Raw genomic sequence first — 25,620 nt, forward strand, 5'->3', positions numbered from 1 at the left:
CTTGTCATTAAGTCCCGATCAGGTTTGCAGCCGCTCTTCTGGCCCCCCGGGCTCGGTCCACCAAGGATCGGATTAAAGCGAAAATGTCATCATTTGTCCAGTGTGACTGCCATTTTTAAGAAGATCTGAAGAAAATGATTCCAAAGGTAGAAGCAAACAGAAGGAAGATAGAAACAAAATGATAGGACAGAACAAAGTAGCTGTCTCTCACTCAATAGACCGCTCTCAGTCACAGTGTGGCAACCATCACCCCTCTGGGAAATTCTTTCACATAAAGACTCAAAACAATCAAACATCCCCCTGTTATATAAACATTTAGGACTGTTCTTTCTTCTTTTTTTTTTTTGGAGTCAGTATTCAATGGTTGTGGCTGCACAGTGGACAAGTAGTAAGCACATTTACAGCAACGAAGTTCAGAGGTTGGGGGTTGGTAATGACAGCAGCGACCCCAATGAGGAATACAGGTATGGCAAATGAATGGTTGCACCCCATAGTGTTCACATTGGACTATGCTACTGAAACTGTGCCAGTTGATTGGACAAGAGGGTGATAATGAATTGTATATGAATGTGCGAGGCCGAGGGTGAATCACAGGCTGTTGACGTCTGATATGGTTGTCATCTTTTAGGGCATGTTGGTTTATTTCCGCTGTGCTTGACTTGATACTCATTAACACCCATTCATCATTTAATTGTCAGACTTATTCATCCACTCATACATAGATAAATTACCCCAGAGCATGTTGGGCTCACATGTAAATGGCCGTGCTATTTAAAGTGTGTGGTTCAAGGGATACCAACATCATTTTAATGTCAAGCAGAATGCCAGCCAGATGTTGCTGCTTGAGTGGGAGCTACTCGGGCTGGGCGTTTCACTAAATTACCTTGATAGACTTTAAAGTTGCGAGAGATTCAAAAAAAATGTTTTTTCGAGCGATGGCCCCAAAGAATTTAGAATTTACGTTTACAGTAGTTTCAAAATGTTCGTATCTGCGTGTTAAAAGACAGAACCTGACAACGTATAAGAATGATGTCAATTATTTTTAATTACACAAAACACGCATATTGAAAAATAGTCATGAGCCAATCAATGAAAAACTTGGCAGAGATTGTTGAAATAGGTAGTAAGAAATAAATATGGAACAGAAATTCATGCCGGCCAAATAGACAGAAAGTTCTGGGGTCAAATAATCTCATTCCTATATATGCAAACTAACCTTATTCTTGTTTGGTTTGCTGATATTCTCCCTGTCCTTGTGCAGTTTTCTCCAGGTCCTTTAGAGTGAAAATAAACCTGGAAGGATTAGGTGTTTCAGTCTGGATAGTATAAGAAAAACCTGCCAGTGCTGCATTTGATTGGCATCAGCACAGCTCTTCAGAATAAACAATAAATAAGTAAACACACACAGACTGTCCCTGATTTTGTGTCTGCAACAGCATCAAAGCATTGTGCGCCTACATTTTTCTTGTTCTCAATATTGCTATCGCAGCAGCATCAAAGAACTGCTGTTCTTTATTGAGAGTCAGATGCATTCATTGGTGTGTTTCAGGTCGGAACCATCATACGAATGGGTCACGTGCAGATTGCTTGGCAGATACTGTTGTGAATATGAGCATCTTAAGACATGGACCCATGTAGAACTCTTCTCCGGGAAAATTGTGATTCTAAGGAAGGAGCCCCTTCAATCATTTGAATGACATCGGACTTAAAGATGGGTACGATGCGAGGTTCATGATCACATCAATTTTTTTTCCAACCCACAAATGACTGTTTTATGTCCCGACACAATCCTAATTTTGTTAAAATATTCCTGATTCATTCCAACTTCGGTGGATTATTTCTCTTTTATTTGTGCAAGGAACCCAAATGATGACAACGGATCCAAAAGGCTGCGAGAGTCAAAGGCCATATCAGTAGTGCATGTTATTTTGTCAGCAGTGGCTTTTTTATTTTTTTATTTATGTATTTATGCTGATTGTTCCAAGTCACCTCTGACAGCGCAGTGTGAAAAATAGTCTTTATACAAAGAAATACGACCATTTCTGAAAATAGTCTTACTTAAAAGTAGCAAACTTATGACTCAAGAGTCCCTTGAGATGCAGGGCACCGCTGCCAAAATTAACAACATGAGACACGCTTTAAATTATTATTAGTGGTAGCCAAGAGGGTTGATCACAAAACGACTTGGATCGCTGAGAATCCCACATCTTTGAGAGGTCTATTTTTCTATAAACCTTCGAGAGATCCAACAGCTTCATCAACCGTAGCTCATAACACCTTACCGTAATGACAGAACCTTTTTCCTCCATGTAACTCAATAAATTATTCATCCTCTGGTACTGTCTCTTAGTTTATTGAAGACTTGCCCGCTGGCCAGTTGTGGAACAAACTCATTAGAATATCATAGTATGGGGCACAGTTAAGTTGACGCTAAAGAAGTTGTCATGAGTCAAAATAGGAACTTTAATTTTTTTCGCAAGTGGAAAGGGTTGGGGAGGGAGGGGTGGGGGGTGTCATCTCAGACGAATGATTCCATCACTGAGATATGGTGGCATAAAGGATGTGCAGTATTTGTCAGAAGTCGGCATATCAGAAAGGTTTTGAGCTCTCTTTGCTTGGCTTCACTTGTTCAATTTCTCACTCTTTATTTTCCAACATTTTATAACATAAACAAAATAAAATATATTTTAATATGTCCTTTTCTACCATGGCCTTTTTTTTTTTACGTCATGCCATTTTTTTAGCACAATGACTTGCTCTGTCAATCAAATCACATGAAGCGCCGCCAGTTAAGTGACTGGCTAATCCGTTCCATGAGCAGACATGAGTTGCAGCAGTTGCAGTATCGATTCAAGCGTGGAGACGCCTGAGGACCATGAGACAGAATGGCTGCGGGAGAGGAGTCCATTGATCACAAAACGACTTGGAGAACTGAAAATACCAGATCGCCGAGAGGTCTGTTTTGCTTGGTAGAGTCTGAACCTACATTTGTTGAGAAGTTGTTAACTGACACTAGTTTTCTGTAGCGTTCCACTATTTATAATGCAGCGCCGCCTCAGGGATGGTAAGTCAGAGGCACTCAGTTATGGTTTTCGACCTTGCCGCTTACGCGTGGGGATTTTTCCAGATTCTCCGAATATTTTTGATAATATCATGGACTGTATATTCTGAAATCCCTAAATTCCTTATAATTGTATGTTGACAAGCATTCAAAAACCTTTGTGATTTTTGATCATGCAGTTGTTCACAAAGTGGCCATCCTTGATTGTTAAATACTTTGGGGATGCTCCTTTTATACCCAGTGATGACACTCGTTTCCAAATAACCCATTCACCAAAGGGGTCTCTTTTTTTTTTAGCATTCCACAACTTTCCCAGTCTTTTGTTGCCCCTGTCTCAGCTCTTTTGGAACGTGTTGCAGGCACCAAATTCAAAATAAAAGATTCTTTGGGGGGGAAAACAAAAAACAAAACAAAAAAAAAAAATCCCAAACAACATTCATCAGTATGAACATTAAATATCTTGCCTTTTAGTGTATTCAGTTGAATATAGGATGAAAAGGATTTGCAAATCGTTAAATTCCGTTTTTATTGATATTATCTACCACGTCTCAACATTGGAATTGGGGTTGCTGTCATGGCATGAGTACGTACATTGGATCGAGTCAGTGACAAGTTTGAAGCAAAATCAGTCATTGTTCTCGAGCCTACCTACACTCACAAGCTGCTCACCATTATGACACACACATACACACACACGCACCCATACACACTTACTCAGAGCCAACATGACAGCTTGGTCCTGCGATGCAGAAAGTGATAAGCTCATCTTCAAGTGTATGTGGCGCAAGGGGGGGGGCGAGAAAATGAAAATGAGAAAACGAACGAAAGAAGGAAATGAGTGCAGTGGAGCCAGAAAAATGATGGAGGGGGGGAAGCAATGTTGGGCGGTGGGCTGAGCAGGTGGAGTGGGGGGGGGGGGGGGTGATAAGACAGGATAGAGAGATAAAATGAGAAAAAGGCAAAGCTCGCACAAGAAATTCAGGCTTGAGGACCTGAGCCAGAATGAGCAGACAATGAAGATGAGTAAATGATACTCATTTGGACTCTGGCGTGTAATCACAGAATAACCATGTGACAAGAGATACAATTACAAGTCTGCCATTTAAAAGAATAAAATTGAGACATTTGGCATGAAGAGCCTGTAATCTGAGGCCTAACTGCCAATGCGTCAGCAGAAAATGTATGTATGGTCATAAATAATCTTTAGCTAAAGCGTCACCAAACAGTTTCAACCCCTCCCATCAGCTTCACACCTCATAGCTCTGCACCAGCAACCAATTTCCCAGCGCATCGATTGGTGGTCAATTCCAGCCTGGAAGAGAGATGCAACTCTTCTCCTCCATGGATTTTTATGTCACAACGATGACTGAGTGCAAATAACCACGCTACCATCATGTGCCTCTTTTTTAAACACACGCAGCGCTCGGATGAAGTTATGTGCTTTATGGGCAGCACGCAGATGAGTTCTATGTGGCCAAAATGAGACCGCGGTTTAGAGGAGGAAATGTGTCACTTGTTATGGTAATTGTATAAGGTTAACGGTGCATTTAACTATCCACTATAAGTTCAGCTCATTAAGCCTCCCTGTGGCTCTCTTGGCACATACACACAGCATTAAAATAATGTAGTGCTCTATTTTCAAATATATGATCTGATAGATTTCTTTTTTTTTTGTTAACTCATTCATATTAGATTATAGCCATACACAAGTGTTCTTCTAACCCCAGAGAGATGATAGGTGTTAAGAATTAATTGAGGATTTTACTTTTACTTTTCTGTGCGATAGTCCATTGACATTGGGTCTGGACGTGGCTGATGCAGCTGTGGGGCAAAACGCTTGCCGTCTGTTTCGACTGGCTGTGTATTTCCGACATTTACAATTCTGGAGTTGAACGGCATCACTTTTTTTTTCCAAACTAGAGAAAGCAATTTCTGGAGAAATTGATTATGAAGGCTGTGAGGCTGAATGAATAATTGTGGAATAATATCAAACAATGTGGAGTGATATTGAATGACAGAGTGACATAAACAAACAACTTCCTGTGATGTGCCACCATATCAGTTTTATTTTTGTTAATACTTTATTTGTGAACACGAAGCTGATACCATGCTTAGGGTGCAGTGTAAACAAAAATATATAATAATAAAATGCACAGGGGCACGTCCCCCCCCCCTTTTCCCCCTACACCTCTCGCAGTGTTCCTCTTTTTTTGTTTTCTTTCCAAGGTAACTGTGAAAACCTCTTTTAAGTGAACAAAACAAACAAAACAAAAAAAACCTAGCTTGTCAGGTTACAATAAGGCATTTCCACTTTTAATTACTTTTAGATGGATACAAAAATGACACACTGTTCACTGAATAACCATCCGTCCATCAAACCTTCTTTCCCATAAGGCAACATCAACTACTCAGTAAATTCCTTAAAGATACTCTCTCAAGTGACTCATCCTTCATGAACTGTCTGTCACCCCACCAAAATATTCATTGATTCATTAACGTGGAGATGATGCTTATCCTGCACAGAATAGTGCAGGGGCTGGAGCCACGCCAGCGAAACAGACCTTTTAAGCCCTGTAAAGGTCACAAGTCTCACACATGGCTAACACATGGAGACAACCATTCACACTCGGGTCTTCACTTCCTGGCAATTAAAAGTCATCAATTAACTTAAACTGTATATTTTATACGGTGGCAAGACGCCTCAGTAAATAGGGAAAAGTGACTTAGATCGAGAAACTAAGCACTAGCAGGTTGACAACTTCCTTGGTGATGACGGTGCAAAGCACTTCACAAGTTGACTTTCAAGATTTTTATTTTATTTTTTTTCATTATTGTGGAACCTCTGAAGTCTAATTCAATCAGCTCTAAGATGCTGGTCAACCTTCAATTTACTCATATTTAGAATTTAAATTTCTCTTCAGCAAAAGTGAAAAATAGAAATGATCTGTTTAACAGGATGATATTTAGTCAGTCAATAAGCACATTTTTGATTTTTTTTTTTTTACATGAAAATTAATTACAGGGCGGCCCGGTAGTCCAGTGGTTAGCACGTCGACTTCACAGTGCAGAGGTACCGGGTTCAATTCCAGCTCCGGCCTCCCTGTGTGGAGTTTGCATGTTCTCCCCGGGCCTGCGTGGGTTTTCTCCGGGTACTCCGGTTTCCTCCCACGTTCCAAAATCATGCATGGCAGGCTGATTGAACACGCTAAATTGTCCCTAGGCGTGAGTGTGAGTGCGCATGGTTGTTCGTCTCTGTGTGCCCTGCAATTGGCTGGCAACCGGTTCAGGGTGTCCCCTGCCTACTGCCCGAAGACGGCTGGGATAGGCTCCAGCACCCCCCGTGACCCTAGTGAGGATTAAGCGGTTCGGAAAATGAATGAATGAATGAATTAATTACAGAAACATAGATAATATGCTATGTTTCTGATCCACTGGTGAAAGGACACTTTGATCCTCTCCTCTTTCATCTATAACTGCTTCAGACAACAAAGTGTATACAGAAAAGTGGTGAAGATTGCACGACTGTCTGTGTCCTATGTGTTGTGTTGTGTTATTTTGTTATTTTGACTTCAAAATGGCGCCGCGTGAGTGGCTGCCTTTCCAGCAGGTCCTATATTTTGTTGTTCTACTTCTTCCTTTCATAACTTTGCTGCTGTGAATCGGGAATTTCTCCATTGCGAGACTAATAAAGGTTTTCTTATCTTATAACATTTTTATATGATAAATTAAAACACGCCCTACGGGTATGCCAGCTAACAGTGGAGCCAGTTCGTAGCGTAAATAAAAGTGCTTTCCACAATTTGAGGACAACTGACAAGAAATCATCCATCCATCCATCCATCCATGTTATAATCGGCTTATCCGCACAGTGGGCGGGGAACACTCTGAACCAGCCAATTGCAGAGCACACAGACAAACAACCATTCACATTCACAATCATAGCTAAGAACAATTTAGAGTGTTTCATTAACCAGGGTACCCAGAGAAAAGCCACGCAGGCACGGGGAAAACATGCTAACTCCACACAGGAAGGCCAGAGCCAGAATTGAACCCTGCAGCTCTGCACTGTGAAGCGGATATGCTCTAAAACAGTCACCCACGTGTGGAGTTTGCATGTTCTCCTTATGCCTGCGTGGGTTTTCTCCGGGTACTCCAATTTCCTCCCACCTTCCAAAAACATGCATAACAATAGCAGGCAAGGGGTTGATAGTTTGTGCAAAGAAAATTACTCGTGGAGAAAACCCCTCTGCAACAATCATGTTCATTGCATTGTCTGTGACAAGTGCATTAAGTTCATGTATCACACAATAAATTGACAGTGTTTGTCCTTGTGTGTCCTTCATGTAGAGCTCTAGTTTGCGAAACAATTTTTCATTTCCCTCCTAGAAGCATTGCAATGTGATGTGATGATAACACAGCTCTGGTTGGAGCAGGATGTTCAGCTGTCTGTGGTTATGGCCACTCTGTCAGCTTGAGAAAGTGACGCTTGAATGTTACTTTTCATACAGGGCAGCAGCGATGCATTTTTCTGAAAAATGTGGGCGACAGGGCAGCCAGCCATACCTATCTATCCATCTAGCAATATCCATCCATCCAGCCATTATCTGATCACCTATCCTCACAAGGGTTGTCGTCATGCTGGAGCCTATTCAAGCTGTCTTTGGGCCGCAACTGGAGTACCCCAAGAAAACCCACACAGGCACAGGGAGACCATGCAAACCCCACACAGGAAGGCCGGGCCTGGATTCAAGCCCACGACCGGGCAGTAGGCGGGATACATCCCAAACTGGTCGCCAGCCAATCGCAGGGCAAACATAGACAAACAAACACCCGTGCTCATACTCACACCTAGCGGCAATTTAGAGTGTTCCATTAACCTGCCATCCATGTTTTTGGAATGTGGGATGAAACAGAAGGCAGAAACCCACGCAGGTACAGTATGGGTAGGTATGCAAACTCCCCACAAGAAGGCCGGAGCCAGAATCGAACCCCGCACCTCTGCACTGAGGCCGATGTGCCACCCTATATATATATATATATATATATATATATATATATATATACAGTAATCCCTCGTTTATTGCGGTTAATGGGGACCAAAACCACCCGCGCTAAATGAAAATCCGCGATTTCTTTTTTTTAAGTCCGCAAACGGTCCGCAAGAAGCTGCAAAACAACAGCGAGTCACATAGAGCAACATATACAGTACTGTACTCCATGCATATATAAAAAAATATATATATATACTGTATATATATATATACAGTATATATTTTTTAATATGTTTGAAAAAATCCGCGATGCACTGAACCCATGATAAACAAACCGCGAAGTAGCGAGGGATCACTGTATATATACAGTATTTATATATATATGTATGTGTGTGTGTGTGTGTGTGTAGAGAAATAATATATATCTATTGAAAAGAGGTGAAAAGAGAAGACTTGGAATAGTCAAGATGTGAAGAGACAAAATACATATGAGATGGAAAAATCAGGATTAGGTTACAATTTTAACGTGTTAATAAACAAGATTGGCCTGGTCGAATATGACCTCAAGGTTTCTCAAATGAGGGCACACATTTTTGGAAAGTGACCCTTATCTTAGAAGCTAAACAACCTGAAGGAACAATCAATATGTTTTCACTGCATTCAAGTGCCATCTAGTCCTTAATTGCAGTCAAGTAATTATGCCGTGCACTTATCTCATCAGTACTATCCAAACCATTTTAGCTCGGCAGTGGCCAAGCCAATCATTTTAAATCGACACTGATATTTTCTGCTACAGTATTATGGAAATCATTTCTAAAAAGAATACTTTTGGTTGGTTATTATTTTTTCCCTTCTTTTTCAAAAGGCGATGCCGAGTGATGCTGTGTCATAACAATACAAATGTATTTTTTTTTCTCAATCCAGCATTTGCTTCAAATCTTTTCAATTTACGATAAATGACATAAATATGACAATTAAATGCCCATGACATAAATGCATTTTCAGTGTAATGGTTAATGCCTACTATTTTCCATGCAGGCGCAGCCTGGTCAATTCTCGGCCAGTGCCCTAAAACCCAGCCACTGCGGGCCTCAAGCCCAGTTGAAAAAAATATGCATGAATTGCAACAGCAAGTGCATCCAGAGAGGGGAAGGGGGAAACAGGCATATAAAAAAATAATATAAAAAATCATGCTCGTGACTCACCGTGGCAAGCCCTGATGGGACAAGCCTTCACAACAACTCATGTTTAAAATATGTGCAATAGTAAATTGAAACAATTTTGCCGAATTAGATAGCTTTGTTTCAAAACGATGTTGCGCACTTACCAATTAGTCTTTTCAGAATAAAAATAACAGCACATCAAAAAAAAAAAAAAAAAGATAGACATAAGCAGACAAAAAAGCTTTTCATCAGACAGCAATGTTACATTTGATGCTGACAATTTGTTCAAAGGCTGTCTGGAAACCTGCTTTGCATTCTAAAGTGAAAAGGCTCCTTTGCTCTTTCACCTGCGCCAATGATTTAGGAGGGCTGGTCATGCTCTGATTCCATTAAATTCATTAAATGTGCTTCAGCTACTCCCTTGCTTCATTAATGAATCAAAGAGGTAGGTTAAAGATAGTGCTATGCTAATATGCCGTGTGTGAGACAGCAGGAAGATTGAGCTAGACGTGCAGTGTGAGAAAGCGAGCGAGAGGTGCTATGAGGAAGCCAGGGGAAGCGAGGTCGGATTCAGAAGTCGTTAAGGTCACTTAAGATGAGGTCTCCTGCTGCCTCTGTGACATTCAGGTCATCAGTACAGAGCTGTGAGGACCAGAGAGGCGATAAACAGCAACTGAGTGGGTTGTATAATGATGCCCTCCTTTCTGAGAGCATCCAAATTTTGTGGCGGCACACAAATGCTTTATCCCAGATTCCAAGATTTGGATGTGCAAGCTGGAGGATCTGCTCGTGTAAAAACATGTGATCAAGTTTTGTATAAATTTGCAAGTGCAATGCTCATTAACAATACAGTCCTGGGTAATGATTAGCATTGGAAGATTTGTATGCACGTTCCATATTTTCCGCACTATAAGGCACACCTTCAATGAATGGCCTATCTTAAAACTCTTTTCATATGTAGGGCGCGCATTGTAAGGCGCCTAGAAAAGAAGCTACAATAGTGGCTGTGGTTGCATTATGCCTCCATTCGACGGAGCTATGCTAAGGGAAATACAATAGAATCCAGCTTTATTTATAGTGGAGCTTTCACAACCACTGCAGCTATAACAAAGCACTTTACAGAACATTTAAATACCACATCCAAGAAATCAGAATATTGATCCATATATAAGGCGCATCAGATGATAAGGCACACTGTCGGCTTTTGAGAAAATGTAATGCTTTCTTAGCGCCTGATAATGCGGAAAATACGGTAAATGCTTAATGTGTTAACATCTAACCATTTTCTATTCCACGAAAACGTTTCAGGGCTACAGGTGAAGTGAAGCCAAAGCCAGCCGATAACAGGGGATAGGGAGCTTCACCCTGGACCCAGTCATGAGTCAAAGACAAATCGGGACAGACGACTATTTGTGGGGGCGTCATTTGGCGATCAGTGACTGACAGATTCTGTGAATTTATTAACTGTGTTACAAGGGACGAGACATTTGCAATCAACACTTTGGATGACGAATGCATGATTGCAAAGCATGCTTGGTCCAATAACCGGGTGGAGAAATGAAAAATAGAGGCACAACTCAAACACTGAAAGAAACTATTTATTTTGTAGCTTTAAGTTGTAGTGTTTTATTAACTGCTTGGTTCTATGAAATTGTGTTCGTTGACAACAATAAACACCAAGAAGTCTGAGCATGCATAGAATAGAAAATGATTGCAAACTGAAATATTGACTTTTAAACAATCAAACAATGTGGATCAATTTGCAGAGTTAGCAAATCATGTTGCTTTATTTTTCTGCTTTGAATTAATTAGGGTTGAGTAATATACACTCCCCTAGAGTAATGAAGCGGTATGACTAATTCCCTTTATTTATTTATTTATTGCCATAGGCTTAAAAAATTCAGTGACATAAAAAGATGAATATGATTTTTATATATATATATATATATATATATATATATATGCATGCACACACAGACCTGTGCGTAAATGATACCCTGATGATGATATGTGACATCACTGCAACATACCACGTTTATTCCCTGAGCCAGCTTTAACCGTTTTTATTGTTGTTATGGTTTGAAATAGTAAATCCGTTGGTGATTTGTCTTGACGCAGTAAGACTTAGTTGAATAAGGACGTGATACATAACTGATAAATGAGTGATGAATTTATTTATGGGGGGGAAAAGAGCTGGAGTCATGAAGTACCTCTTTATTGTGCGATATTCCTTTAATAAAAGTGCACATAAAACACAATACATGCATGGGTATATGAGGCCCTGTAATAACATTTATTATTCTGCAATGTTAAGCATTAGGGTGTCTGCTAAAATGGTCATGCCACTGTAGAGTCATCGAGGCCATTGTTTATCTTGCACAAACCATAGAGTGGGCCAAGTATTAAAAATGCATCATATAGCTTCTATACTGCTTTCGCTGCTGTTTCTATATAGTTTACTGGTGGTATAGAGGTAGTTGATGAAATGCATCAAAATTGTGGGCATTGTCTCCTGTGCTGATGATCCATTATGAGCAAAGCACACTGACCAACCCACAGAAGTATGCATGGAAACAACTACCCAAAAGAAATAGGGGGGGCATGTACAGGAAGGAAAAGTGCCCAGCTGGCACATTTCCATTGGCCCAATGCGTGTATATGATGCATACGCCACGTGCAAATGAAATGTCACAATGGGAAAAAAGGCAAAAGCGTTTTTATACTTGACAGACGTCTCTATATGTAAAGTACCGTAAAGTTGCAGTGTATGGAATGAAACTACATTCTGTCCACTGCCATAATGCTCTTTGGGCTTAGCACCCAATTTGCATATCACCTTGGACAGTTTAAAATCATAATGGTCGTTTTTACCATCTTCCAAAGGTTTAATGGGGATTTTAATTAATTCACTGTACATTTGGAGATGATATTACACGGGACAGAACATGCAGTTACTTTTACAGTTACCATTACTGCAGTTAGACTAACCCAGGAAAGTTCCTTTTAAATCAGTCAGTGAAGTATTTTTGTGCAAGGGTCGCTTGACAATGTCAAATGGTACTTATCCCCAATATTTTCACCAAATTATTATTATTATTATTATTATTAGTTTTGCCTTCACAGAGAAGCTTGGTTTCTTGCATTCAAACTAATGTCTCCCAGTGAATCCCAGTTGAAAGTACCTATTTCTGTAGATTTTTTTTATTTTTTTTTTTGGGCAATAAAAATGTCTATTTCTCCGTCCTTGAATGCCTTGGACAAAGCCTCTGGAATGCTACTGTCTACTGCCACACGGGACAATGCAATTTAACTTACCCACAAAGTTAAAACAAATGAATGCATGTTTTTGTTTTGTTTTTCTGGGAGCTTTGACTGCTCCCATCCCTTCTGAATTGTTGGGTATTTGTCAAACAATTTAGCAAATTTCACTGCATATCAGCGGCAACCGTAGAAGACACATTAAAAGATAAATGAAAGGGGGAAGGTTTCACGGCTAAATGTCTGGGGAGAACACTGGAGTTGACAAGGATGTAGTAACATCAAACACTTGCATTATTGTTCACACAAACAGAAACAGCCTACAGAATGCCACACGAGGAGGGGTGACATGTTCTTTTATTATTGAACCAATTACCTCATGCATACCGCTGACAGACGTCTTCATGAATTTTACATAATGCTCAGGCCTCCCTCCGCTTTCACCTACCAGGATTGAATCCCTGAAGCAGGCAAGTGGAATGTTTAAGTATGAGAATCACTCAGGGATGAAATGTTTAAAAAAAAAAAAAAGAAAAAAAATCACATTTACAATGTTCCACATATACTGTTCAATTCGAGAAAATAATGCTTGGTGTTTGCTTGTTCGTTTTCCATCGTAAACAAAGGTTGCGCCGTGGGGCGTATGCAGCCCACGCTTAAGGTGGCTCAAGCAGCCCGAGAAATATCGTTGGCAAGAGTAGAAATTACAGTGTATCTTATTCTTATTTTCCAATATTATCTTCTAACCTTGAGAGGCAGACCAGCGTGATGCACACTCAATTCAACAGCACACATGGAAGACACAAAAAGTCCCATCATGCAGTGCATTACTTGGCGGGTAGTCACAGGGGTGTTTCCTCCTTACTTGTCGGTGCTCATGCAGGTCACTTATTTTTGGAAATGAGTCAGTAATTTGGAAGCTGATTGAAAACACGATACCATGCATTTTGTTCTCCAAATTGTGTGCCTTTTGCAAGCACTTTTGGTTTGTTCCGCACTCTCCTGATTCTTTGTCACGAGCATCCAGAGTTGTACGTTGACAGTTTTGCCTTTTGTTAATAAACCTTTTTTGTACCTAGATCTTATCCATATCTACGTTGGAAGGATCCGCCCCTATTCGGATTGTTTCGGAAACTTATGAAATTTCAATCTTTATTGTCAAAGAAACCAACACAGGCATTTAAATTGTGTATGTGTAAAAATGATGTCCTGATCTGATTGAAAATTACTTTTATGGCTTTACAGTAGACCAACCAAGCTTACAAAGTGGGTTTAATATAAAATTAATACTGTAAGTTGATTTGATGGAATGAGGTTTTCACAGGTTAAGGCAGTAAATTCCATTTTTTTTCTGTTGAGGTAGTTTGACATTTTTCTAAGAAATTGTTTTATTCAAGTCATATTGTGCTTTGTTGCTGATTTTCAAGACAAAGCTGAATATAAATCAATCGTGTAGTTTTAGTGATTTATCCGATTGGTTTTGAAGAATTGTTGTAGTGCCTTTCACAACGAATGTCAATAGAAAATAAACTATCGCAAATTACATTGCTTGGTTAAATTCGGAGGTCTATGATCAGAATCGGTGCATTTGTGCAAAACGCAGCGGTAACTTCTGATGCAGTCACAAGATATTGTGGCCTACGTAGTGTAATTTACAATCCATTCTCATTTATCACAAAAGAATTCTATTTGTGCGATGGTACCAGTAAATGTCTGTTGGATTTTCACTGCTTTCTCATTTTATAGTTCAGGTTGAAATACTGTGAGCAGAAACGGGTGTGCTGTGCACATTACGGGTTAGGGGCTGATAGCTACACAATATGCTACAGGCATGTGCTCTATCCCCAATTTTACATAAAATTGTGACTGCCTTTGTCGTCTTGGTAGATGCACAAAAAGACAGATTTAATTTTCATCACTCTGGTAGAAATGCTGAACAGTCAACACATTGTATTATTTGTTTATCCGTGGGCCATTGATTGGTTGCCTGAACATTCTTTGTTTAATTCCTTGTATTACACTGGCATGATCTACTTAGGACCAGTATTTATCCATCCATCTAGCCATTTTCTTCTGCTCGTCGAGGGTTCTATCGTGGAGGCAGCAGCTTTAGGGATGTATGTCTGGACCATCACATCAGGAAGGAGTCCTGGAGGCATCCTGTTCAGATGCCGGAACCCCCTCATCTAGCTCTGAGCTTCTCACCCTATCTCTAAGGACGAGACAGGACACCCTCTGGAGAAAACTCATTTCGCCCGCTCGTATTCAGGATCTTGTTCTTTCAGTCACGAGCCATAGCTCATGTCCATAGGTGAGGTTGGGAATGTAGATAGGCTGGTAATTTGAGTGCTTCTCGCCTTTATGCCTATCAGTCTCCCATTCCATTCTGCCTTCACTCTTCAACCCCAATAAACTTGAACTCCTCCATCTGGGGCAGGATCTAATCCTGGATATGGAGAGGGCACTCCACCTTTTCCATCTGAGGACCGTGGTCTCAGATTAAGAGGTGCTGATTCTAATCCCAACCGCTTCACATTCATTTGTGAACCACTCCAGTGAGAGGTCAAGATTGTGTCTTGATGAAGACAACACAACCACATCATGTCCAAAACATCATCCAGTACCTCCACCACCCCCACAAGATTCCTGGGAGGACAAGGTCGAACGCCTTCTCGCAGATTCCAAAGTACATATAGGCAGGCTTATTGTTAGGCGAACTCTCATGCAGCTTCGAGAACATTGCCAAAGGGTGTGTAGCTGGTCTGCTGTTGAACGGCCAAGATGGAAACAACACAGCTCCTTCTATATCTGAGATGCAGATACTCCTTATGACAGTCTTACTTACGACCCATCCATCCATCTATTATCAGAACCGCTTCATTCTCACGAGGGTCACGGACTTGCCGGAGCCTATCCCAACTGACTTTGAACAGTAGGTGAGGTACACCCTGAACTGGTCGTCAACCAACCGCAGGGCACACATAGACAAACAACCATTCACACTCACAATTACACCTAGGGACAGTGTTCACTTAACCAACCGGAGTACCCAGAGAAAACACAGGCACAGTTAAACATGCAAACTCCACACAGGAAGGCAGGCACCCGGAATCGTACCCATGACCTCTGCACTGTGAGGCGGACGTGCTAACCAGTCATCACCGTACCAGCTCTCACCTATGAGCATTTGTAAAGTACTGGAGTGTTCTTTCTTTCTTCTTCTAGTCTACCAAATAAGTTATTGAATCACTATTTTCCCCATCTAAAAGCTTTACTGATGACAAAATGACAATTACTTAATTAGCATAAGATCAGTGTGCAGTGACATGTTCGTGTCAGCTCTTGCCTGATCAAGTATCACATCGTATCTAGGGAGAATATTTATGACAGGATTAACACATTTCAACAAGTGAAATCAATCACGATGATCTATGGGATGTCAAGCATGTCATTTCATCCCACTGGGGCACAAATGCAAAGATGAACATAAAGCTGCTAAGGCAAAACATGACTTTTCAGCCTGGGGCTTCACATCTTAAAAAATGTCATTGCTTTGTACTGCTGTTTTTAACATGCCTGAATTTCAGTTCAAAAGTGTCAAGATTCACTTGCACACAAGTTACAGCATGTTCTGTGGCATCATGACCAAGCAACTTCATTTTATTTTCACTTCAGCCAGTACGGAACGAGAAACAGCACTTAAATACAAACTTGTGTTTATAAATCTAAAGAACAGCTGGCTAACTGCCCTGTGTTGTTTTATGCCACAAGATGACGAGGCCAAGACGTCCTATCCTTCAAACAGCAGCAAATTTAAATGCTTAAAGCATTCCAAATAACGCCAGCCAAGATATTGGGTGGCTTGATCCAAATATGCAGATTTATCAGTGCAGTCTTCTGAGCTGTGAGCACAAAAATGTCACACCAACAAGCAGCTGTTGAAATGAATCTGAATTCAAAACAAAAACCAAAAAAAAGACATGCAGTACATTGAAAGGTTATTTCAGTGTGGACCCCAAATGATAAACAATAAGCAAAACCAAGAATATGCACTCTACCAGAAACCGACACATCCAGAAACAAATTGGCAAACCAACATAGCTCAGCCGGAAGCATAGAGTGCTAATAGGCCTTGCTGATGGCTCTCAGCCCTGCCTCCATCACACGGATGATTCCTGTCACATACACAGCCATCCAGTGTGGCATTTAGAACCTTAATTGACCCTCCAGAATAAAACCATGAATCATGCAGTGGAAATCAGGCCCTATTTGCTGACTATATGGTTTCATTATCTCTCATGAGCCACTCAAAGTTAAATTACATAACAGTAATAAATATATACTGTATATATATATATATATATATATATACATATATATACACACACAGATAGATCTTATCTTATAGATAGATAGATAATGTATATAGATCGATAGATAGATACACACACACATTCTATATACTTGTAGTTATTTTCCCTTCAGAATCAGAACCAAAAAAAAACTTTCCGTTATTGGATACTCAATAGAGACTCCAATTGTACACTGCAGCGGCGGTATCAAGCTAGCAAATATCAACAAAACACATCTTTGGAAAGGGGAAAGGCCATCTTATGGGACAGAAGAAGAACACCTTACAACTTCAGAGAAAAAAGAAACATGAGTTTAAGACACAATATCAGATGAAAATGCGGGACTATTTTTCCGGGTGATTGTCATACACCAAGCCCTCTCTTGTCAGCAAGTGGCAACATGCCTGCAAATCAATGAAGCCTTCTAAACTGCTACGGCACATGGAGGCAAAGTATGATTTTTCAAATGACGGCCACCATGAGAAAATGGCAAAGTAGACTGGAGAAGTAACGCACTTCAGGCGTCATTGACTCACGCCAACCCAATCCGGGATCGGCTTGTTGAAGAGAATTTAAAAAAAAAAAAAAAAGATAATTTGCCAATTTGTCAAAAAGGTCAAGCACCGAAAAACGCGTGTTGTCTTATTAATCGGTGACTGTTTCTTTTACAGAACGGCAAATTGGTCCGTAGTCAATTGACGCACAATTTACAAATCGGCATTAATTGGTACGGCCCTGACACCAGCTGCATCAAAGTTATGTGAATCGCTGCACTTCCAATGTGCACCAAGATCCTCAAATTCAGTCAACTATTGTCTCAAATTGTAGCAGAAAGGCTCACAAAATGATTAGTGTCCAATTTATGTTATATTCTCTCACTTCATCAATGCAGTATAAGACATACATGTACTTCCACCCATTCAGGCATCCATGCTTTTTTTTTTTTTTTGTATTAAAATGAGCCATGGTCACAAGTATTGGATCTGCGTTCCAATTTGAATAATGTCACCAAAGGTCAGTAGCAGCCACTTTGGCAGATCGTGTTCCTCGTGTGATCTTTCCCTGGAGAACAGCAGGCCACTTGTGCCACTTGTAAGTTACTGATCCATTTCTTGTAGAAACTCTTTTTGGCTTAACTGTCACTTTGGTTACCACAGCAGTCTTAGTAGGATGGCTCCATATTACATTCTCAATTCTTGAAAATCAGGCATCAGAAACGGAGGAAATGACTTACGCTTCACTGAGGCCTGCATCATCTCACTTGCTGATGTATTTTTGTGTAGAAAGGCAAAAAAAGAAAAAAAATCCCAAAGAGCCCAGTGTGTGTGCCTGCTGCCATATTTTTTTTAATGCATTGTTCATGCTTTACCCAGGAGCCTGCTGACAGCTTGCTGCTAATATTGGTTGTTACTCTGCAGAATCAACTTTAGATTTACTTCAATTTAACATGTAGTCACCATCTTAAATAGCCCTCAGCGTTCTCATAAATGTTGTGTACTTTGTTGGAGTTTTGCATTTTAAGTTTACTTTCATTGAACAACCAAACATAATTTCCCTTCTTTGTTGTCCAGCAATTTGGTTGCAAACAACTTTTGTCAGTGCCAGCCCCCACCACCTGCAGGTGTGTACAAATAAACTTATATTTTTGCCTCACACTGTACACAGTAATTAACAAAGGTGACAGGTGGTGGCTGAAACAAATGTAATTCCAAGGAGTGAAATAGGTTATAAGGTCATTTACAGACTAAGCAAGGATTTGTACCAGTAACTCTTAGCTTTTTATTTTGTTCTCCATTTTGACAGGCAGTAGAGCAGATAGAGACATGGAGCACCATCAAATAAGACCCCGGAGGCCATGAAAGGGCAAAAGTGCATCCATGTTTGGCCTCTGTCTCTCATTCCTTATCTGCTTGGATCAATAACAAGCTCTTTAGCCACAGGTGCTCTCCAGGGAGGCAGGTTAAAAGACACCTCCACTCAGTACACTGGACATTGTTCCCGAGCAGAGTAAAGGATACACCGACTGTATTACCGTATTTTCCGACCTATAAGGTGCACTTACAAGCGTTCACTTTTCTCAAAAGCCGACAGTGCACCTTATAATCCAATGTGCCTTACATAAGGATCAATATTCTGATTTCTTGGACGTAGTACTTTTAATTTTCTGTAAAGTGCTTTGTTACATCTGCGGCAGTTATGAAAGCTGTACAAAAATAAACCTGTCTTGTATTGCACTGTATTTCCTTTCGGGTAGCTCCATCTAGTAGATGCATAACACAACCATAGCCACTATTTGTAGCTGCTAATAAGAATAAGAAAACCTTTATTAGTCTCGCAATGGAGAAATTCCCAATTCACAGCAGCAAAGTTATGAAAGGAAGAAGTAGAACAACAAAATATAGGAGCTGCTGCTAATCTATGCGCCTTATAATGTGGTGTGCCCTATATATGAAAATAGTTCTGAAATAGGCCATTCATTGAAGGTACTCGAAAACGCCTTATAGTGTGGAAAATACGATACATAAAGGGGCCATATCATGCGATTTTAAGCCTTCCACTGTTAACCAGTGTGTGAAAGGACACACTTCTCCTCAATCTTTGCAAAATGTAAAGTGTTTACCTGGTGGCTGCTTTGAGAATTTGGGTGTGTGTTGGGCAGTGCTGGTGGAGGGGACTGGGACAACTGGCTTGGCTGGTACTCAAACCAGGCGACGGAGGGATATGTGGAGCATCGTTTTCGGGAAGTAACGTTCCAACATGACTGGTGTTGATTGGGAGGTGTGCGCACATCTTGCTCTCAGCATCTCCTGTAAAGAAAGGACAGAAAATGCACACTAGTTGTATTGTGCAATATGGTTCAAGCAGTTATGTAAGGTACAGTAATTTGGATGTACATATAAAAGTGTATTTAAAAATAAATGAATAAAGTCGGAAGATGATTTGGACTTTTAAACATACAAGTAGCTTGCATGCTGAAAACAAGTGGGCACCCCTGACCTGCACCAACTACTCCCAAATAGCTACTTAACAATATCTCCTTCTCCTGACCTACAACTGCACCTCTACCCACTTTAACCAATACATCTCTTCCCGCTTTAACCAATAAACACCTACGTGCTTCTACCCATACTGATCTACCAACTGACAGACACATGCCTAACTCTAACAATACAATCTGACTCCTACATTGGGCCGTCAGGTCAAAGCTTATCACACTCTGAGTCTTGAGATTCATGCTGATGGATAAACAGTGTGAGATTGTCGAAAAGTGCCCATGTTTATGATTTGGATTCATATATTTTTAAATGACATTATTATTTATTTTGTAGGAGTGACATCAACAGTAAGTACATGAGCCTATGCAGTACTATGGGGAATATTCTCCTTCATCCAGGTCGTTTCCTTCTCGGGGCATTGAATCGATCGGAACCGGACTGTTCTGGTTGTCGTAAAAAATGTTTCTCCTCTCATTCGAGCAGGTTTCATCAGTTGATACAATCAGGCTTGGTTAAGACTGTACCAGCCTGAGTCAATGTAAAACCCAACTTTTAATGATCCCAGTTGGAACCACGCCCCAAGCTACGAAAGGTATCATTCTTTTGGTATGCAAAACATTAAGACATCCATCGTTACGATGCCTTGCAGAGAGACCTCTGTCGGATAACAAGATGGCAGGTGGAAACTGCATCATTAATATTCCATACATCCATTATCCGAACAGTTTATCCACATTAGGGGCCCATTCAGTTGTAAAAAGGTAGTGGTGCTGCCTGTCCAGCCAAGGGGACTGTGTTTTTGTTGTTTGTTGGAGGGGAAATCATTGAGTCTCTTTGGAATAGATACAATACAATACAATACATGCTGATTTATATAGATTAAAAAAAATGTACATGTATATACATGTATATATATATATATATATACTGTATATAGATGAAAGGTTTTTGTTTTGTTTTGGGGGTTTTTGGTTGTTATTCATAGCATTTAACTCCTCATGACTGTCGCTATGTGTCTCTTATTGATAACGGCATCCGATTTAGCTTATTAGTTCATTACGCCACAGAAGTGCTAAAGCGCGAACCACTTTGCTTTTTGAAGCAAAAAACCTTCGCTGATGAAAATATGAATTTAAGGCTTCATTCAACTCACTAGATGGTCTCTAAGACAGTATATGATCACCAACATCTTGAGTGATATTTCTCTTTGAATTGCCACTCTATTACTCAGTAGTGAAAACTCTCCATCTTCCACACTTCTAAATCCATCATTGTCTTCTGTAGAGAATTTTCAGATTTAGCAGTTCTGAAAAGATTGACTGGATCTGTCACAGAAGTTGAGAGCCTTTACTGCAACAGATTCACTGAATAATAACATTCATGGAAGGGAATAGAAGGGATTTAGATGGCTTTTTAAATGGTGCACCTTGTGAGAATTGTATTATGCAAAGTGGGCTCTGAAAAATATCAATATTCAGAGATAGGGTAGACTAGTGGAACTGATTTATGATTATGGATTAATGACCTGGGTGCAGAACCCACTGTGTAACTACGAGGCCCCCGCCTTCTCTGCTTTGCATCTTTCTCATACAAGTCTAGTTACTTTAAGAAGAGATGCTGATATTCCCGGAGACTACCAAGGTGCTGTCTGATCTCCATCCCCGAGTGCTCTTTTATTGAAATTCACAGGAAGGAAGGAATTTGCACGCTCAAGTCTACCCCTTAGCTCCGGGTACTGCTGGTACCTTAACATGCATACTTGCTTGGGCTATTATGGCCCTCAGCACTTTCACAGCTCTGTTTGAATTCACTCTGCCACTTCTAACAGAATTTCACTTTATTCAAAGATGGGCACCAGAGGCTTCTCCGAGCTGGCTGAAGGGGATAACCGCCTGCTAACAGGTTGACCATCGTGAATAAAAGTCAATTGTTGGCCTGTTCCTTGCAAGCTGACTTCAAGGCTTCAAGGCACGGTAAGAGGATTTGTTCCTTGGACATAAAGGATGTCCAAATATTAGAGCTGCTTCTTTTTACCTCAGCCAAAACACGATTTGGATTGAAACTCCATCCAAATAACAATAATTCGCTATGGAAAAACACTTTTAGAGGATTCTTAATCATGTACCATTGTGTATGTGGAGGATGAACCGTGTGCTCACACCGTAGGAACATTTTTGAAAATAAAATTACTGTCATAGGCATTGGTTGGAATTTCCTCATCTTTCATCAAAGACTAACAGTGGTTTGACAAATAATATTTTTCTTGTGATTTTATATTTTTATTTTTTTGCTCTGCCTTATTGATTTCATCACTGGAAGCACTGACTAAATGTCAATTCACCCCCTATTATCTTGTTTTACCTTACTTTTATTGTCCCCTAGTTGGGCAGTCTCTGTTGTTGCATTTCACTGCACCATTGTTTCTTTTAATAGCGCTTACTCTGCATGTTAACATTTGTCAGACACAGATTGTATTTTCCTTACGCTCTTTGTGGGGTTGCTCAGTAATTACAAGTGCAGTATTAGCAGTAACAGTGTGCAAACAAAATGAACCTGTCAGTGTTTCACAGTGAGTCACTTGACCCGGAAAATACTTGGACCAACTAATGTTGAGCTTAATTGTATTCAATTCTGATAGCCAATGAGAAAATAATTTTCCCTACAGAGAACATTCATCCATCTAGACATGAACCCACAACCTCAGAACTGTGAGGTAGATGTGCTATCCACCAGCTCAATGTGCTGTCGCATAGGGAACCATGAAAATCAAAGTTGCATTGTGTGTGCTGCAGGAAACTATATCTAAATATGAGTTAAGTGAAAGTGCAACACTAATTCGTGGCACAGAACAGCTCTGCCCCTAGTCATCACGGTAACGTAACACCGTTCTTATGGCACACCTCAAAATATAGTTGAAATTTTCAGGAAAAAAAAAAGGCCGACTGACGTAGGCTCCAGGATGCCCGTGACCTTCGTGCAGATCGGCGGCTCGGATAATGAACGGGTGGACAAACGGTTTATTGAGTTAGCATTGGTGGTTAAAACTGATAAATGCTATTGATGATTTCGTTTGCTTGTTTGATTTTTGGCAAGAACACTGAAGATAATAATCATGTCTTCAGTTAATACAGGGTCAGGGAAAATGATCAGACACATTTGTAGGTTAAATAAAAGGCAAATAAAGTAAAGAAACAAAAAAGTGTTTTTATTTTCGTAAAGTACATATAATGCCATTTTTCTTTGTTTCTTTATAATGCCATTGTTTTTCGTTTCTTTTTCAGTTGCTGCCATTGGACTGGTGAGCACCAGTCCAATTCATGGCAGCAACATTGCGCTTTCATTGTGGAAACATTTATCAATACAAATGAATCTGTAACTGCAACACAACGAGCATTCCGTTTGCACTTGGATCTTGGTCGACATGATCCCGTACCAGCTCGAAACACGATCTTGTTATGGGTTACCAACTTCAGAGCTACTGGATCTGCATTGAAAAAAAAAAAATCAACCGGCTGACCTCGCACCGCCAGAACTTCCGCTTAATTCTTAAAACATAACAAAACTGAATGGCATTAAATGTACTTTTCAATAATAAAAACACATTTTTGTTTCTTTACTGGCCTTTTATTTAACCTACAAATGTGTCAGATCATTTTGCCTGACCCTGTAGTTAACTAAACCACGAGATCATGATCGAAAGACCTCAAAATGAAAGTAGTAACACAAGTAAAAACTAGGCTTTTTTCAATCTGAATTTTTGGAATCTATCAGTGAGTTTGAGAAATTCACGAATTCGATCAGAAGATGGCACAATATCACACACACACACACACGCATATATGTGTGTGTAAAAATTTATATTTACTCTCCAGTTAACCCCTGCCAAAGCAAATGTGTTGGGGGGATAAAAGATTTAACCCCCGTCCCCCAAAATCTTCGCCCCCTCCCCTCAATAAACATTAAATATAATATGTAATGTTTACATCTCCTTTGACATTAATGAAAAAAATGCATGAACATTGCCAGCGATGGAACTGGCTGAGGCTTTTGCTGAAACAATTGCTATTTCGGTTGGAGCCGTAAACAAGTCTGTAAATGTATTTATCAGCGACGCCAAGTAGCCTACGCCTGCTCCTTTTTAGCTCATATTGTTTTTGCCTTCAATGTTCGTCCACTTTTTACCTGGGATGTGTGTGCCGTGTATATGACGAAGTCGTGCATTCTCAAAGCCGTTTGACTCCGGTACAGCTGTTCAGATCCGGCTTTATGTAGGTGAACTGCATTGACTTTATATGTCATCGCGTTGTGCGAATGGTGTACCTCAATTCACATTGGGTGTGACTGCAGCATATCTCACATCCTCTTCGAAGCAAATGTTTCCTGCGTCTTGCCAACGGAGCTATTTTCATGTTAGTTGAAGCAACGGGTAGTCCTTGTTACGTCTGTAGTGGGCCGAATGTGCATGGCCGGAAGTTTACGTAATTTATGCTGAGTGATGAAAACGATTATGAATTAAAGAGATGTTAAAATAAAATAAATAACACATATAGCGTATCTATTTCTTTTTTTAATTTTTGAAGTAGATAAAATGTTTTTGGACATTTTTATCAGTTAAAAAAAAAACGACATGAACCCTATTACGTTGTGATTGGATGGTTGAAGGTATGTAGACGGAACACTTGTCTCCCACCACAAAGGCTTTCGGTTCACATGACACAAAACAAGGCTAAAAATAGATGAGCTTTCGGGCTCACATATTCACTTCGGCAGCACAGTACAACCCCGGAATGAACGAGGTTGTGTTTGTTGTGGGGGGGGGGGGGGGGGTTCGCGGATCTGATCAATGATGTCATTGAAAGATCGCGAAAATTAGGACATTACGGCCGATCGGCGATTTTTCATGAAATACAAATTATCCACCGATTTGTTTCCACTCGATCAAATAATTGTAAATCCTAGTAAAAATCCAGAGCAACACACCAATGACACCTTACACCTAAATACTGAGGATATCTTTGCTGCAGAATAAATGAGAGATCCACTGTGAGCAGACAGTATATTAAAAAAAAGCAGAGAAGTGCATTTAGCTTGTACAATGATGCATTACTGCATCCAAAGTTGCATGTAACCATTGTGTTTGCGTCCCTTTTACGCTGTCATCCCAATTTAGGCATCTATCTGTCAACATTCACATCAAAGCGACCCGGATGGGCCTCACAACCTATCCTCATAACAACAGGAGATGTTGCCTTATTAAAAAATAATACGAGCTGTTTCATGAGGCATAAAATGTCTAGAGGAACATCTGTGAAACAAGTTGTGTATTAAATATGTAGGAGCAAGATTCAAAATTCCTTTTTGCATGGGATGGCAGCGCTCGAAAGAGAATCCAGAGTGTGGGCCCCCGAGCTCATTCAAATGTTGCCATCCTCTCCGCTTGACAGCCAAAAGAGAAGGAGCCCCCTCTCCAGCCTCCTTATTTCCAAACGTCCGGAGGGAGCCACATCTAAATCTTCCTTCCACTGTCAGAAATGAGTGACTCTGGACATTTTCTTGAATCATAAAGAAAAAAAAAAAGCAAAAAGAGACTCTGCGGTGAAGCATTGTGCTATATTGTTTTCCTTGAAAGCATTTATGGAGGATAAAGAGTGTTCATTAAGGCCGTTTTTGTTCTGAAGAGACGACGGCCCCTGGAGATGCCGAGGCCCCACTGAATAGGAAAAAAAATGACACGGGAATGGTGGGAGTGTTCCAGCCATTAGATTAATGGAGCTGCATTTCAAAGGGTTTCTTTACTGA

General features: G+C 40.3%; 1 protein-coding gene and 1 long non-coding RNA gene across 2 annotated transcripts in view; one reads left to right on the forward strand and one right to left on the reverse strand.

The window, feature by feature from the left end:
* Positions 1 to 25,620, forward strand: part of LOC147200404 (uncharacterized) — a 72,246-nt gene that overhangs the window by 10,201 nt on the left and 36,425 nt on the right. The gene's annotated exons all lie outside the window — the stretch shown is intronic.
* Positions 16 to 24,267, reverse strand: LOC147200405 (uncharacterized). The gene is made up of 4 exons (XR_015101752.1): positions 24,142 to 24,267; positions 19,446 to 19,632; positions 1,217 to 1,293; positions 16 to 125 (listed from the first exon to the last, which is right to left on the reverse strand). It is a non-coding gene; the product is annotated as an uncharacterized LOC147200405 (long non-coding RNA).

The sequence above is a fragment of the Hippocampus guttulatus genome, chromosome 9, assembly GCF_054856545.1.
Source record: "Hippocampus guttulatus isolate MCC_2025c chromosome 9, RoL_Hgut_1.0, whole genome shotgun sequence".
NCBI lineage: Eukaryota > Metazoa > Chordata > Actinopteri > Syngnathiformes > Syngnathidae > Hippocampus > Hippocampus guttulatus.